This window comes from Schistocerca piceifrons, chromosome X, assembly GCF_021461385.2.
Source record: "Schistocerca piceifrons isolate TAMUIC-IGC-003096 chromosome X, iqSchPice1.1, whole genome shotgun sequence".
NCBI classification, from domain to species: domain Eukaryota; kingdom Metazoa; phylum Arthropoda; class Insecta; order Orthoptera; family Acrididae; genus Schistocerca; species Schistocerca piceifrons.
This window is the reverse complement of record NC_060149.1, coordinates 103820690-103835201: the sequence shown is the minus strand read 5'-3', so window position 1 is coordinate 103835201 and position 14512 is coordinate 103820690. Positions and strand designations below refer to the sequence as shown.

Sequence of the window (14512 nt, the reverse complement as noted above, 5' to 3'; positions counted from 1 at the left end):
TATTTATCATTTCACTAGATTAGATTAGATTAGTACTTGTTCCATAGATCATGAATTTGACACTTCGTAATGATGAGGAACGTGTCAAGTTAATAAAGGTGTCTATACAAGATATTACATTACAAAAAATATTACATGACTCTTAATATTTTTAATTTCATTTTTTTGTTTTTGTTTTTGTGACGGTTGGGGAAATTACCCACTTACTATATCCAAAAACTGATCGAATGAGTGGAAGGAGTTGCCATTAAGAAATTCTTTTAATTTCCTTTTAAATGCTATATGGCTATCTGTCAGACTTTTGATGCTATTAGGTATGTGACTAACGACTTTTGTGGCAGCATAATTTACCCCATTCTGAGCCAAAGTTAGATTTAACCTCGAGTAGTGAAGGTCATCCTTTCTCCTAGTGTTGTAGCCATGTACACTGCTATTACTTTTGAATTTGCTTGGATTGTAAATAACAAATTTCATAAGTGAATATATATATATTGTGAGGCTACAGTGAAGATCTCTAGCTCTTTAAATAAGTGTCCTCAGGATGATCTTGGATGAGCTCCAGCAATTATTCTGATTGCACACTTTTGTGCAATGAACACTCTTTTACTCAATAATGAGTTACCCCAGAATATGATGCCATACGAAAGCAGAGAATGAAAATAGGCATGGTAAGCTAATTTACTGAGATATACAGGGTATTACAAAAAGGTATGGCCAAACTTTCAGGAAACGTTCCTCACACACAAATAAAGAAAGGATGTTATGCGGACATGTGTCCAGAAACGCTTCATTTCCATGTTAGAGCTCATTTTAGTTTCGTCAGTATGTACTGTACTTCCTCGATTCACCACCAGTTGGCCCAATCAAAGGAAGGTAATGTTGTCTTCGGTGCTTGTGTTGACATGTGACTCATTGCTATACAGTAGTAGCATCAAGCACATCAGCACGTAGCATGAACAGGCTAGTGTTAATCACTGACATGGTTTTGCAGTCAGTGCAATGTTTACAAATGTGGAGTTGGCAAATGCCCATTTGATGTATGGATTAGCACGGGGCAATAGCCGTGACACGGTACATTTGTATCGAGACAGATTTCCATAACGAAGGTGTCCCGACAGGAAGACGTTCGAAGCAATTGATCAGCGTCTTAGGGAGCACGGAACATTCCAGCCTATGACTCGTGACTGGGTAAGACCTAGAACGATGAGGACACCAGCAATGGATGAGGCAATTCTTCGTGCAGTTGACAATAACCCTAATGTCAGCGTCAGGGAAGTTGCTGCTGTACAAGGTAACATTGACCACGTCACTGTATGGAGAGTGCTGTGGGAGAACCAGTTGTTTCCGTACCATGTACAGCGTGTGCAGGCACTATCAGCAGCTGATTGGCCTCCACAGGTACACTTCTGCGAATGTGTCAATCCTCATTTCAGTGCAAATGTTCTCTTTATGGATGAGGCTTCATTCCAACATAATCAAATTGTAAATTTTCACAATTAACATGTGTGGGCTGACGAGAATCTGCATGCAATTCTGCAATCACTTCATCAACACAGATTTTCTGTGAACGTTTGGGCAGGCATTGTTGGTGATGTCTTGATTGGGCCCCATGTTCTTCCACCTATGCTCAATGGAGCATGTTATCATGATTTCATACGGGATATTCTACCTGTGCTGCTAGAACATGTGCCTTTACAAGTACGACACAACATGTGGTTCATGCATGATGGTGCTCCTGCACATTTCAGTCGAAGTGTTCATACGCTTCTCAACAAGAGATTCAGTGACCGATAGATTGGTAGAGGCAGACCAATTCCATGGCCTCCACGCTCTCCTGACCTCAACCCTCTTGACTTTCATTTATGCGGGCATTTGAAAGCTCTTGTCTACGCAACCCCAGTACCAAATGTAGAGACTCTTCATGCTCGTATTGTGGACGGCTGTGATACAATATGCCATTCTCCAGGGCTACATCAGTGCATCAGGGATTCCATGCGATGGAGGGTGGATTCATGTATCCTCACTAACGGAGGACATTTTGAACATTTCCTGTAACAAAGTGTTTGAAGTCACGCTGGTACGTTCTGTTGCTGTGTGTTTCCATTCCATGATTAATGTGATTTGAAGAGAAGTAATAAAATGAGCTCTAACATGGAAAGTAAGTGTTTCCGGACACATGTCCACGTAACATATTTTCTTTCTTTGTGTGTGAGGAATGTTTCGTGAAAGTTTGGCCGTACTTTTTTTGTAACACCCTGTATATCACCAAAATTTGCAATGACCCTAATAGCATAAGTAGCTGTAGTCAAATGTTTCAGCAGATACTCAGTGTGTTTTTTCCAGCTCAACCCCTCATCAATGCATACACCTAGAAATTTTGAATATTCTACCTTAGCTACCGATTTCTGATCGAAGTCTATATTTATTAATGGTGTCATTCCATTTACTGTGTGGAACTGTATATACTGTGCTTTGTCAAATTTTAATGAGAGCCCGTTTGCAGAGAACCACTTAATGATTTTCTGAAAAACATCATTTACAATTTCACCAGTTAATTCTTGTCTGCTTGGTGTGATAGCTATACTTGTATCATCAGCAAAAAGTACCAGGCTGTACAACATAGTCTGCCTACAATGTTTGGTTTGTACATTGCTTTGATGTCATTCTTTACTTAACATATTTGATAATTATTTTTAATTTTATGTAATAGGTCAGTTAAATTATTATTCCACATAGATCTGTACATTCATGTTTGCATAACTCATCTAAAACCTTATTTTCACTTTTGTCTTAGATTCCTCCATTAACTACTTTCTGAGCTGTAGATAATTAGTAATTATATTTTGCATAATTTCCTGAATGTAAATTACTACCATACATAATACAAAGTCCCTAGTCCAATGCTTCCCCTACATAGTTCTCCACAATACATCAACATAATCATTATTTTTATAATTATCCTCATCATAAACTATAAGACATTTTTGTTAATTCTCACTTCACACTAAATGTTCTCATCTTATGATTCACTGCTAAACATCTAATAACAAGAAACCCACCTTACAGAAACAGCATGACAGTAGCGTAACATTCATTTCCTGATTACCATGTTACAGATTCCAAATGCAGCATTATGACATTCAACATATAAATAAAATAAATCTCATGTGACTAGGGGCTCCTGTCAGGTAGACCATTCGCGGGGTGCAAGTCTTTCGATTTGACACCACTTTGGCGACTTGCGTGTTGATGGGGATGAAACGATGATGATTAGGACAATACAACACCCAGTCCCTGAGCAGAGAAAATCTCCGACCCAGCCGGGAATCGAACCTGGGCCCTTAGGATTGACATTTTGTCGCGCTTACCACTCAGCTACCAGGGGCATACATTCAACATGTTATTTACCACAAAGAAAATTGTATTTACACCTGAATAAATTATCAGGAATTGGATGAGACTTCTACCTCACGAAAGAACATAATAAAATACAAATCATGACTTATTTCCAAGCAGGAAAGTAGCACAGTTCAAGCAAACAAATACATATAACTTTTTTCTTTTCTTTCTGTCTTTGCTACAACGATGTTGCTTTCCAAAATGAAAATTGGTATCCTTTACTCCATTACATCCCTTCTGATAATAATTGTTACTGATGTGTTTACTATGTCCTCTCCTGGTATGATTATTATTGTGCCAATTTTGATTACGACCTCTTTCAAAATGTGTGTGTATATTGTAGTTGTATTTCCCTGTTTCTTCCAAAACTTTATTTAATTTATCCACATATTTGAAGAACTGGTATACTGTATCATCTGGCCCCTAGACTAGGTGCCACTGTACCTCAACTGGTAAACTCCTTTTTAAAGCACCAGTCTGGGTGAGTTCATCAAAAGACATGGTCAAATGTGCTAATTTTTTAATCTGATTTTTGCAAAACTGTTTCATACAGTCCATTGAGAAATTCACTTTTCGTTCTAGCTTGTTTAGTCTCTGACCAAAATTTATCAAAAAATCCTTTCTCAATATCTATATAGGTTGTGTCATCATTCGAATCCTGATTTCCTCAGCTTAATGCTTCGCCTTCCAGAAACTTCTAAAAAAAATTTATTTTCATAATACCAGTCATATTAGGCACAAAGTTCTCCTTGCAAGGGTGCACAAAGTCTATAGGTTGTGAACTACCTTCACCTGAAAAGTCTTCACTGGAATGTTGCAAAACATGGTGCCAACATTATTGACAAGATTTCTGTTAACTAGAGGAAATATGGCTAAAATGACATGCCATTTTGTTTTAAGGTCATTATTACTTCATAAACTGCACTATAAGCCATACATTTTTGACAGTCTTGTAAAAAGTGGATAATATGCCATTTTAGACCAATGTCAGGGTAAAATTACATAAGATTAAGAAAAAAGTAAGAAATACAGATAAATGTTAGATATTTGACGTATTTAATAGATTTGCACTGAACAAGGAATAGACTACAACTGAAACAATTCTTCAATGGTATCAATAAAGGTTTATCATTTCAGTCACACGAAAAGTAAAGACTGAAAGTAGAACTATGAATGTGAATCTATGAAGCAACAAAATTAGTTCCATTTTGGAAAAAAAATTCTCACCAATCCTATCTATTTGAAGACACCACAAATAAAGTTTTTTGTTCTGTGGCTTACTACAGCACATTCAGTGTATGCCCACAAATTACATTGATGACAGTGTTCTCCCGGTTTTGAATTTGAGTGTAGTTACAAGCAGTACAACAGTGACAATCTTCGGAAGCATCACTGTTGTCACAAAAAGATCTTTTTTGTACAATATTTCTTTCCCAAAACTAAGCTACCCCTTTGCTCTTTTCGACTATTTGGAATGCAAGTTGTGTCACATCCTTCACAGTCATACTAAACAGGTGCAACCCCAATAGTTTCAGGTGTTTTATCAGTTCATACTCAAATGCAGTGTTGAAAGTACCACCCACTTGTTGCACAAAGTCAGCTTATTAAAGTTTAGAGTAAGTTATTAACTTGGGCAGCTAATCACATGTTCACAGTACTTGCCACCTTGAGATAGTGACACACTGCTGCGAGAGACAGGGACAGTCAAATTTAAATAATTGGTTCTGTTAGTAATAAAAATATTCATCTTTTTTGTTGCTCTTCTTTGTTGTGTATTGATGGATTATTGTACATTCCCTTTCTGTGGTTTATCTTTCTATAATCATCTAGAGGATGATCAGGTTGATATTTCAATAATAATATGAATTCTGGTGGACTTCCTGTAGAATTACACATATAATTTCAATCATTTCACTTCACAATGTAAATTAATAAAACACTCATAGCCCTTCTCCATACTTGCACTTCAAACTCATATGACCAACTGCAGAAAAGAAAAAAAGATTTACCTCTAACAACAAGTAGCAACGAAATTACTATCATATATGAATCTATTATGCAAAACAATCTTAGAAAGATACATTAATTCATAAATAAAATGCAATTAATTCTCTATCTTTTCTGAGAAGTCTGTGATCATCATTGTAATTACATCAAGTATTTATAAACATTGATATTTAAACTTTTCTTGTAGCTACGCAGTAGTTGATTTTTGGTTTTTTGTGTCTTCAGTGTGGTATAGTTCGCATCATATGGTCCAACATCGGTTAGTACATTTATCTCACCATTATCAGTTTTATTACACCATCTACAAGCTGTACAACTTGGAAGCAGGGTGCCTGTGCCACCACTTCAGAGCAGTACAACTACCAGCTGAATATTGGTCCTATCTTGCAGGCTGTCCTTTGCTGTTGGGGCTTCTTCCTATACACCATCTCGACAACTGACAACCAGAGCAAGCAAATTTCTAGGGCTAAGTGAAGATTTACTTAATGATAGTGCTGAGACTCCAACAGATGTCCACAGCCACATCAGCTGTAGCAACACATTGGCAACTGGACCCTTGTACAATAGGGCTGCAGTACAGATACCAGACAACATGAGATCCTGAGCCTGTGGATTCCTTGTTGGGTGCTGACGTGCTACTCTGCACCTTTGTGCAAAGGAGGCTCATCACACCTGTCGCTAGGCAGCATGGAGATATGATAGACTGATAGTAAAACTTTCAGAAATAAATGTCTGTTAACTGCATGATTTTTCATTATCACCCTGTTGCTCCACAGAACTTCACCACTGCACTTCCACTAGTCTATTCTAAAACCACATAAGAGGTCTTCATTTCCAGTCTACCCCTCCATCTACTTTAGAAGTAATTTAAGGAGTACAGGTAATAGCTCATAAAATAATTGAATCAGTGAGTCATGAAAGGGAAAATAGGCAAGACTGAGAACTGTGCTAGATTTAAAGAAATCTTTCTTCAGTCCCATAAAGTACACATAAATACATATAGATAAACACATACATATGTGTTTGGCTACATTATTCTACCTAATTACATTGGCCCAGAATTAGAACTCAACCTGTGTTGAGGGATTGTGTAAGGTGGGATGAATTAGCAGGGAAAGGAGGCAGAAAGTAGGAGGGAGTGTTGAGAAGCAAAGTACACATAAATACATATACGTCAACATATACATACATGTTCAGCTACATTGTCCTATCTAATTACATTGTCCCATCACTAGAACTCAACCTGTGGTGAAGGATTGTGTAAGGTGGAATGAATGAGCAGGAAAAGGAGGCAGGAAGTAGGAGGGGGCATTGAGGAAGGGTGGCTTATCACTGGGTGAGAGAAACAGAGGGTTGATGGGATAGGAACGTCGCATCAGTAAGGTTACTCTGGCACTGGTAGGGAGAGTTGTGTGCAGTACACAATGATATGGAGGAGTGTTTTTGGAGGGGGAGATTGAACAGAGGAAAAGGAAAACTGGAAAGAAGGTGTGAGTGCAAGATAGGTGATGTTAGGGTTAAAGGGCAGGGCAGGGTCTAGCGCAGACTGAGTTCAAGGGGATATTGGACTGAAGCATGAGTTGCACACATTAACTCCATGTACATAGCTCAGAAAGGCTGTAGATGAGAGGGATTCAAGTGGCATAGACTGTAAAGCACTCATTGGTATCAAGTATCTTATGTACAACTGAATACCCTGATGTTTGGGTGTTAAGACATGCTCTAGGCCACAGTTGATTTGGTTGAATTGAAGTTAAGTGACTAAAAAGTGAGGTCATCAGTCCCTCACTAAAGAGATAGTCCATTTGGAGCTAATGATGTCAGACCAACATCTCATCAAATTATGACACTACATAGAAGTGCTAAAAATTGGTGCCTTGAAAGTAACATCGATGCTATAGGTGAGAAATAATGTAAAGAGAAGTGAAAGTATATGTATCAGGTCAGTACATAAGTCAGAGTAGATGAGTGGTCTCCAAGGGCTCATCTGTGGTGAGAGTAGCACTACTCACATCTGTCCCAACCAGGTTAAAGGCATAGTCACTTACCAAGTAAAGAATACCTCCTAGGTGCAATATCTGTAATACTGAAAGTGAGAAAGCTAACAGTGCAATGGATGTCAGTTAGACCAACAGTAACATAGTAAGTTGAGAAAATGAATCAGGTCAGCACGTGGGGCCAGGTGAGTGTCCAGTGAGGCTCTGCATACAACTGAGGCAGTTGGTGCTGCAGCCTATGTTATACTCAAAGTGTTACAGAGGAAGACAGCACCTGTTATTCATAGGAGTGCTACCCCAGAAATGGAGTAAATGGTGCAGCAGAAAAAAGGGGCTAACTGCAGCTAAAAGCAATTAAAACTGACTAAAAGAAAGATGATCAAGGCTGCTGCCAAAGAAGGTGACATCAAGAATATCCCAGGCCCAGAACACATCAGGAGATGCCCTGATCTCAATGAACCTGTCCCACCTGAAAAGCAGCTTAAAACATTATATTTGAGAATAAAAACTACTTTCACTGAGAAAATGGAGGACCAGTTCATCTGTCCATATGTCGTCCACCAGTATTAGGGAGAAATAATTCAGAAGGCCATTCTTAGCTTGGGGAAACTGAAAGAGAGTAATTCTACCATGATGTGAGCTATTGTCTGCAACACTACACAACCACGATGTGGAGAGGCTCATTACATAAAATAAAACAATGGATTGAGCTGGTATGGCTAAAGTGGAGGTAAAACAGGATGCTGGATTCCTTCCAGAAGGAATGGAAGGAAGCGTTCCATGCGGCAGTAGTCACCTTAATAGTGCAGTGTTGTTAGAGGAGGTAGTAGCCCAGCAGATGATGTTCCACATCTGAGGAGAGGTCTTATTTGCACCCACAAATCTGCACCTGGGATAATCAAAGTGAATGTTGAGTGATTAATTGCTTCTCTTACCAAGTGTTTGGCCAATTCATTTCCGGGGATCGCACATGGTTCTGGACCCACAGAAAAACAACTAAGCAGGTAATATGACTAAGATCAGAGAGAAAGTCATGAATAGCAGGTCACATTGGGTGACACGAGAAACATCGATCAATAGCCTGCAAACTGCTAATTAATTCACTACAAATCAAAGCACAGCTGAGGGAGCTCTGTTTAATAAAAGATACAGCTCTGTGAATAGCTATTAGCTCCACCATAAAAACACTATATGTTCCTAGAAATAAATATTGTTCCAGATCAGCAGGAAATGTAAAAGCATATCATGTCTGAGCCACAGTTTTATAATCATCAGTGTAGATGACAATAGCACCCAATATGTCTAAAGAACTGGGTGGAACAAATGCTGTAAAGCCATGGAGGTGGCTGTAACTTTAGGTCCTCAAAAGAGTTTTGTCCTGATTTATGATTTGGGTACTGACCAAGTGTGGGTGCGTACAGGAAAACCCAGGGAGCACATTCTAAGGAGGTCCCAGCAGAGGGTAATGGGGCATATTACTACTGGTAATCTCATACATGGTCAAGCGTCAGATATCAAGCCCCTTTGTATCCAAAAATAACTTGATAAACTGGATGATTTAGGAAATTGTAATCTGGTGAGTGCATAACTGAGCAGGAGATGGTACCAATGGAATTGCAAGAGGAAGGTCACCACTTCAGCAAGAAGACTGTCTATGTGATTAATCCAGAAGATGACAGTGTCCAGTCTTACTCTATGATAAGGGACTGGGTTCAACAGTTTCAAAGCTGAATATGCCACTGTGCCATGAACCTGGTTACCATAGTCAAATCAGGATGAGAGCAGGACAAGATAGATATGGAAGTGAATAGGGCAACCTGAACCCCAAGAGGCAAGGACACGGTGAACATTCAGCTCTTGGAAGCAGCTAGACTACAGTTAACAAAGTTCAGGCAGCCATGTCACCATTTTATCAAACAGGAGTCCCAAAACTTGGGAATTTGCAACAACATTAAGTGGTAGTTAGCCAAGTAGAGTTCTGGGCCAGGATTGACTGTGGTATGATGACAGGAATGCATGACCAGCGTTTTTGTGTTTGAGAATTGGAAGTCATGGGAAAAGATCCAAGGAGAGGATTTTCAGATTGTGTCCTGCAGCTGGCATTCAACCAAGGTTCCAGATTAGGAACAATACCTAATATAAAAGTCATAGACATACAACTCAGGGTTAACCAGTGGCCTGATGAAGTTCACTAGCCCATTAATGGTGATGAGGAAGAGTGTAACACACAGCACAGAATCCCTGTGGGATGCCATTCTCTTGGACCCTTGAGGAGCTGAATGGTGCACCAACTCCCACCTAGAACAAACAGTTGGATAAAAACTGACATATAAAAATCATTAAGGAGCCATAATGCTGGGTAAGTAAAATTTGAGGCATATATCTTATGCAGGTGGAAAAAGACGGCAATGAGATATTGGTGTGTAGAGAATGCCTTCTGGATTGTGGTTTCCATCCTAACAAGATGATCATTCCTCCAAGAAATGACATTGACAGGGAAACAAAAGGCTCTGAGATTTAATAATCCAGCATAACTCTCATGCTGTCATCCTTTCAAGTAATTTTCAGAGCAAATTGGTGAGGATAATTGGTCAGTAGCTGTCAATGGATGCTGGAATATTGCCTGGTTCAAAGATTTGGATGATGACACTATCTCACTGATGCAAAGGAAAAACAACTTTTAGCCAAATGTGTTTGAAGACCTTGAGTAGATAGAATCTTTGAGCAACAGCTGGATGTTGGAACATATGAGTATGAGTATAATCAGGGCCTGGGACCATTTTGTGTGATGAGTCAAGTGTCTGAGGAAGTTCACAGTGAGTGAAAGTTTCATTATACAATGTGGTGTGATGGGGGCTGAAGGATAGGGAGCTGCCTTTTACTTGCTGTTTATGCATTCAAAAGGAAGCGAGCTAAGAAAAGATGTTGACGCTGTTGCAAAGTGGATCACAAGTTATTCAGCAAGGACGTATGCATCGGTAGAAATACCACCATGAAAGAAGAGACCAGGTACAATTGCTGCTCTTTGGCAACCCAGAGGACTACAGAGTTTCTCACATAATTGTTAAGAAGAGACACATTCACAAGGAGGAGATGTAATGTTCACAGCATACCTTTTTATTGTGGTTAATTAAATAGTGGATCTTAGCATACTGCTGTTTATAAGTACTAAAGTGGTCAGTGAAGAATTTGACTGAGATGTTGCAGTATCCTCTGAAGAGCCTGGGTAGTTCCTGCAATTTCTTTGGTACACCACAGCACCAGGCAGTGGCAGAAGTGGCCTGCTGAAAGGGGAATACGAGTTACAGCTGTGCAGCTGATATTTTCAGAGACCTCGTCCTGAACCTCAGCAATGCAGTTTCACAGAGACAGGATGAAACTTACAGCAGAGCCATAAAACTGACAGTTGGCTGTTTGAGGAGCCCAAGATGGTAACTGGTGCATTAGGATGTGACATGAAAGTGAAGGCATCACTGGAAAGTTATGACATTTGCAAATATGGACACCCATCAGAAGGATAATGGAATGATGACACTGAAAATATGTGCTGGACTGTGACTCAGACCCAGATTTTCCACTTATTGCAAGCTGTCACCTTACCATTAAGCTATCTAAGCATCACCCAAAGCCAGACCCAAACATCCAAATGTCTTAAATCATGTGTATCCAACCTGCATCACACATTCGTTAGGTATAGTCCCATATGGGGGAGACATTTTAATTGAAAGTTGCTTGCCTGGTGTCAGCAAATAAATACAATATTGCAGTGGTTGTGTTGTTTAGAAGCACAATGTGAATTCCCTTGCATGCATGTCCAAAGGAACAGACACTATCACGACTACAGCCATTATCAAATACATGAAATCTATTTCCATTTCGAATATGGACAACCATCAAATGTATAATGAAATCACAACAATGGAAATTTTTGCCAGACAGAGGCTCAAACACAGATTTCCCACTTATCACAAACTGTCACCTTACCATTAGGCAATGCAACCATAACTCTCAACCAGGCACCAACTTCCATATTTCATCAACCATGTGTCTACAACTAGCACTCACACATTCATTTTGTACATTCCCGTAAAGGGGAGACACTTTAAGTGAAAGTCGCTCACCCAGTGTCGACGGTGAACTCAAATGCGTTATGATTCTTTTTACATCTCCTAATTATTATGTGTTTTACCATCAGTGGCTATCAGTGCCTGTACTGCTGTTCACGATGAGGCCACACTCATCAGTAATGGCCTATCTTTTGTGGAAGACTTTGGCAGGGACTCATTTAAATGGTGTAGCCGACAATTTGTATCTTCCTATCTTCTTCTGGTTCCTAGTATAGATACTCTTAACGTTTGCCACATGAATCACAGAGTCCTGCAAATTTCCAAATATGATATTCTTTTATTTATAGAATGTTCAAAACCTCACATATAAAGTGTGGATCAGCAAACTTTTACATTTGAACATACAACCAAGAATACCACAACTCAGCACAATAATTGTCTAGGTAACAGCTGTGAACTATTTTAACATAATGACTTAAATTCACCAGTTACACAGATTTTTCAGTAGTGTTAACTGGATGTAAGGAGACCATATTTCCTAGGATGATAAAAAAGTCAAATTTCAAATATCTCAGGAAGATATGTGTCAATATCAAACAAGTAATTCAACCTCAAAAAGAAGTAAACTTTTCAAAAGGTCCTAGTGTTACAGTAATATATATTTCTGTGACTGAGGAGTTGAAGAAGCAGTCCTGGATCTGCAGTGTCATGATTGTACCATTACAGCAGCTCATGCATCATGTCAAAATTTTGGGCCATCCACTGCCAGAATAATGTGATGTTCAAAGAACTAATGTAATGAACTTGAACTGCATATGTATATGAAACATCTGAGTCAGTTATCTACAACTGAGCACTGCCAGAAACAAACATTCAGTAACATACAGTGGCACAAAAATGACAACCCATCATGAAACATCTGTAATTACACTTACAAACTTACAACTAGAAAATACTTACATAACAACAGAGAGGAAGAAATGTGGGATGAGTTTTCAGCCAAAATTATTCTAAAACATGGCATTTCTGCATATGGCTCAAGAAGTGCTGTTAATATTTGTAGATCTTGAACTACACTGTTGGATACAAAATCAAATGAACTGAGTTATCTCAGGCTAAATATCAGTTTTCTCAAAGCATGAGAGCACATATTATTTCAGGATTATATTAATTCATGGAAATGGTGTTACATGCATGTTACACAATAAACAACATATTTAAGTGAGTACACTTGGAACCAGAATCACTCCAGTACCATTAAAAGCTGCGAATAGTGAAATCTACTCACAAAAGCATCTCTGAAAAATTCTTCCTGCAAATAAACAATTTAGAAACACTGTGGCTCATTGGCTGTTTGCATGCTTCTGTTTCGAGCATCTATGAAAACAGTGTAGGTTGCAATCTGTGGCTGATCAACTGAAACAAGACAATACTGTTGCAGGTGCAAGTGATTCAAACCACAGATGACTTTTACATACTCCTATACTGACCCTATGACATCATCAATTACGTTTGCAGTGGGTGTGAAATCATCAAGATTCATCTGTAGATCAATTTAAGAATGTTGCTTGTTACATGAATCATGTTTCCTGTTACACCAGGTCGGTGGTCATGTCCACATACACTAGAGTCAAGGTGAAAGACTTCTAGGCTGCTTGAAATATTCATTGTGTCGTTTCATTAACTGGATGTTACTGACTCAGAGAGTTTTGGAAATTTTTATGCAATATCTGTTATTGTAGGTTATCTGTCTTGAGCTGACTGCAATCTAATTAACAAGAGTTACACCAGATGCATTTTGCTTTTATTTACAAAGCATCTTCTGTGGTATTCTGTAAATTGGATACACACATTTGTACATTTTTTTATTGTTTTAGGTTAAAAACAGTGTTTTCTCTATAAAGTTTGTCTGCAAGCTACTTGCGATGTTTCTTTACATTATCTGCTCTTTCCCCTCTTGCTAGCAGTGGTTGGTGTTGATGGGCTTCATTTCACATTTACACCTGGCAGTTTGTGGCATTTTGCATTATTTCCTGCACTCCACCGTTTACAATTGACTTTCGTAACTGTTTTTCATTCATCACTGCCACAGTGTTTATGCCTTTTCCTTTGTTTTTGTTCACATTCTGAGTGTTGCCAACCTATGAAATAATTTGTCTGTGTGTGTGTGTGTGTGTGTGTGTGTGTGTGTAAGAGAGAGAGAGAGAGAGAGAGAGAGAGAGAGAGAGAGAGAGAGAGAGAGAGAGTTTAGTGAAACTGTCTTCTATTTCTTGTATGTAGGTAGAGATGTGAGAGGATTTTTTTAAAAAAAAAAAAAAGTGGAAAGGGGGTGGTCGGGAGGAAAGACAGGAATGGCCTAGACAGTGATTATGGGACAGATCTGGGAGGATACGGTATTGGTAAATGGGGCCTGTGGTTATGTATAGGATGTTGTACCTATTTGGCACTATTTTGTTAAATATAATCTGTTCTGCATAGTTCAGAAATATGCATGGTATGGTTCTAGACACTGGAGATCCCATTGGTAATCCATCACTTGGGTAAATAGAATTTATTATTGAGCTGAAAAGAATTCTGTTCTGTTAGTAGCCCTAGAAGCCTGACTGTTTCTTTGATGTATTCATGTGGAAGTGTACTGTCTCTTAAGACATGTTGTACACCCAGGAGGATTACCTCTTTCATGGGTCTATGGAATGAATAATTAATCTAATCTAATCTAATTAGATTGCAGTCAGCTCAAGACAGATAACCTACAATAACAAATGTTAACAGCTGCTGCAGAAGATGGACACACAAACAAATGTTTTATGGAATAGTTTGTAAGTAACAGGGTTTATGCTGTATCGTAACATTATTATACAGAAAAGTAGGAAACCAGGAAATACAAAAATTTGTGATGTTAATACGTTGTGAGAAACATTGCAGAACATATCTTTAAGAACATTCTACATACAGTGTACAGTGTAAAACTGGCATATTATACTAACACAGTTTATAATTAAATAATGTGTTACTGGTGTTGTATGACCTCATGATGTTAAT

At 38.7% G+C, this 14512-nt stretch overlaps 1 protein-coding gene across 1 annotated transcript in view; it reads left to right on the top strand.

The window, feature by feature from the left end:
* LOC124722200 (inhibin beta chain-like) overlaps window positions 1–14512 on the top strand; it is a 134862-nt gene that overhangs the window by 11660 nt on the left and 108690 nt on the right. The window lies entirely within an intron of this gene.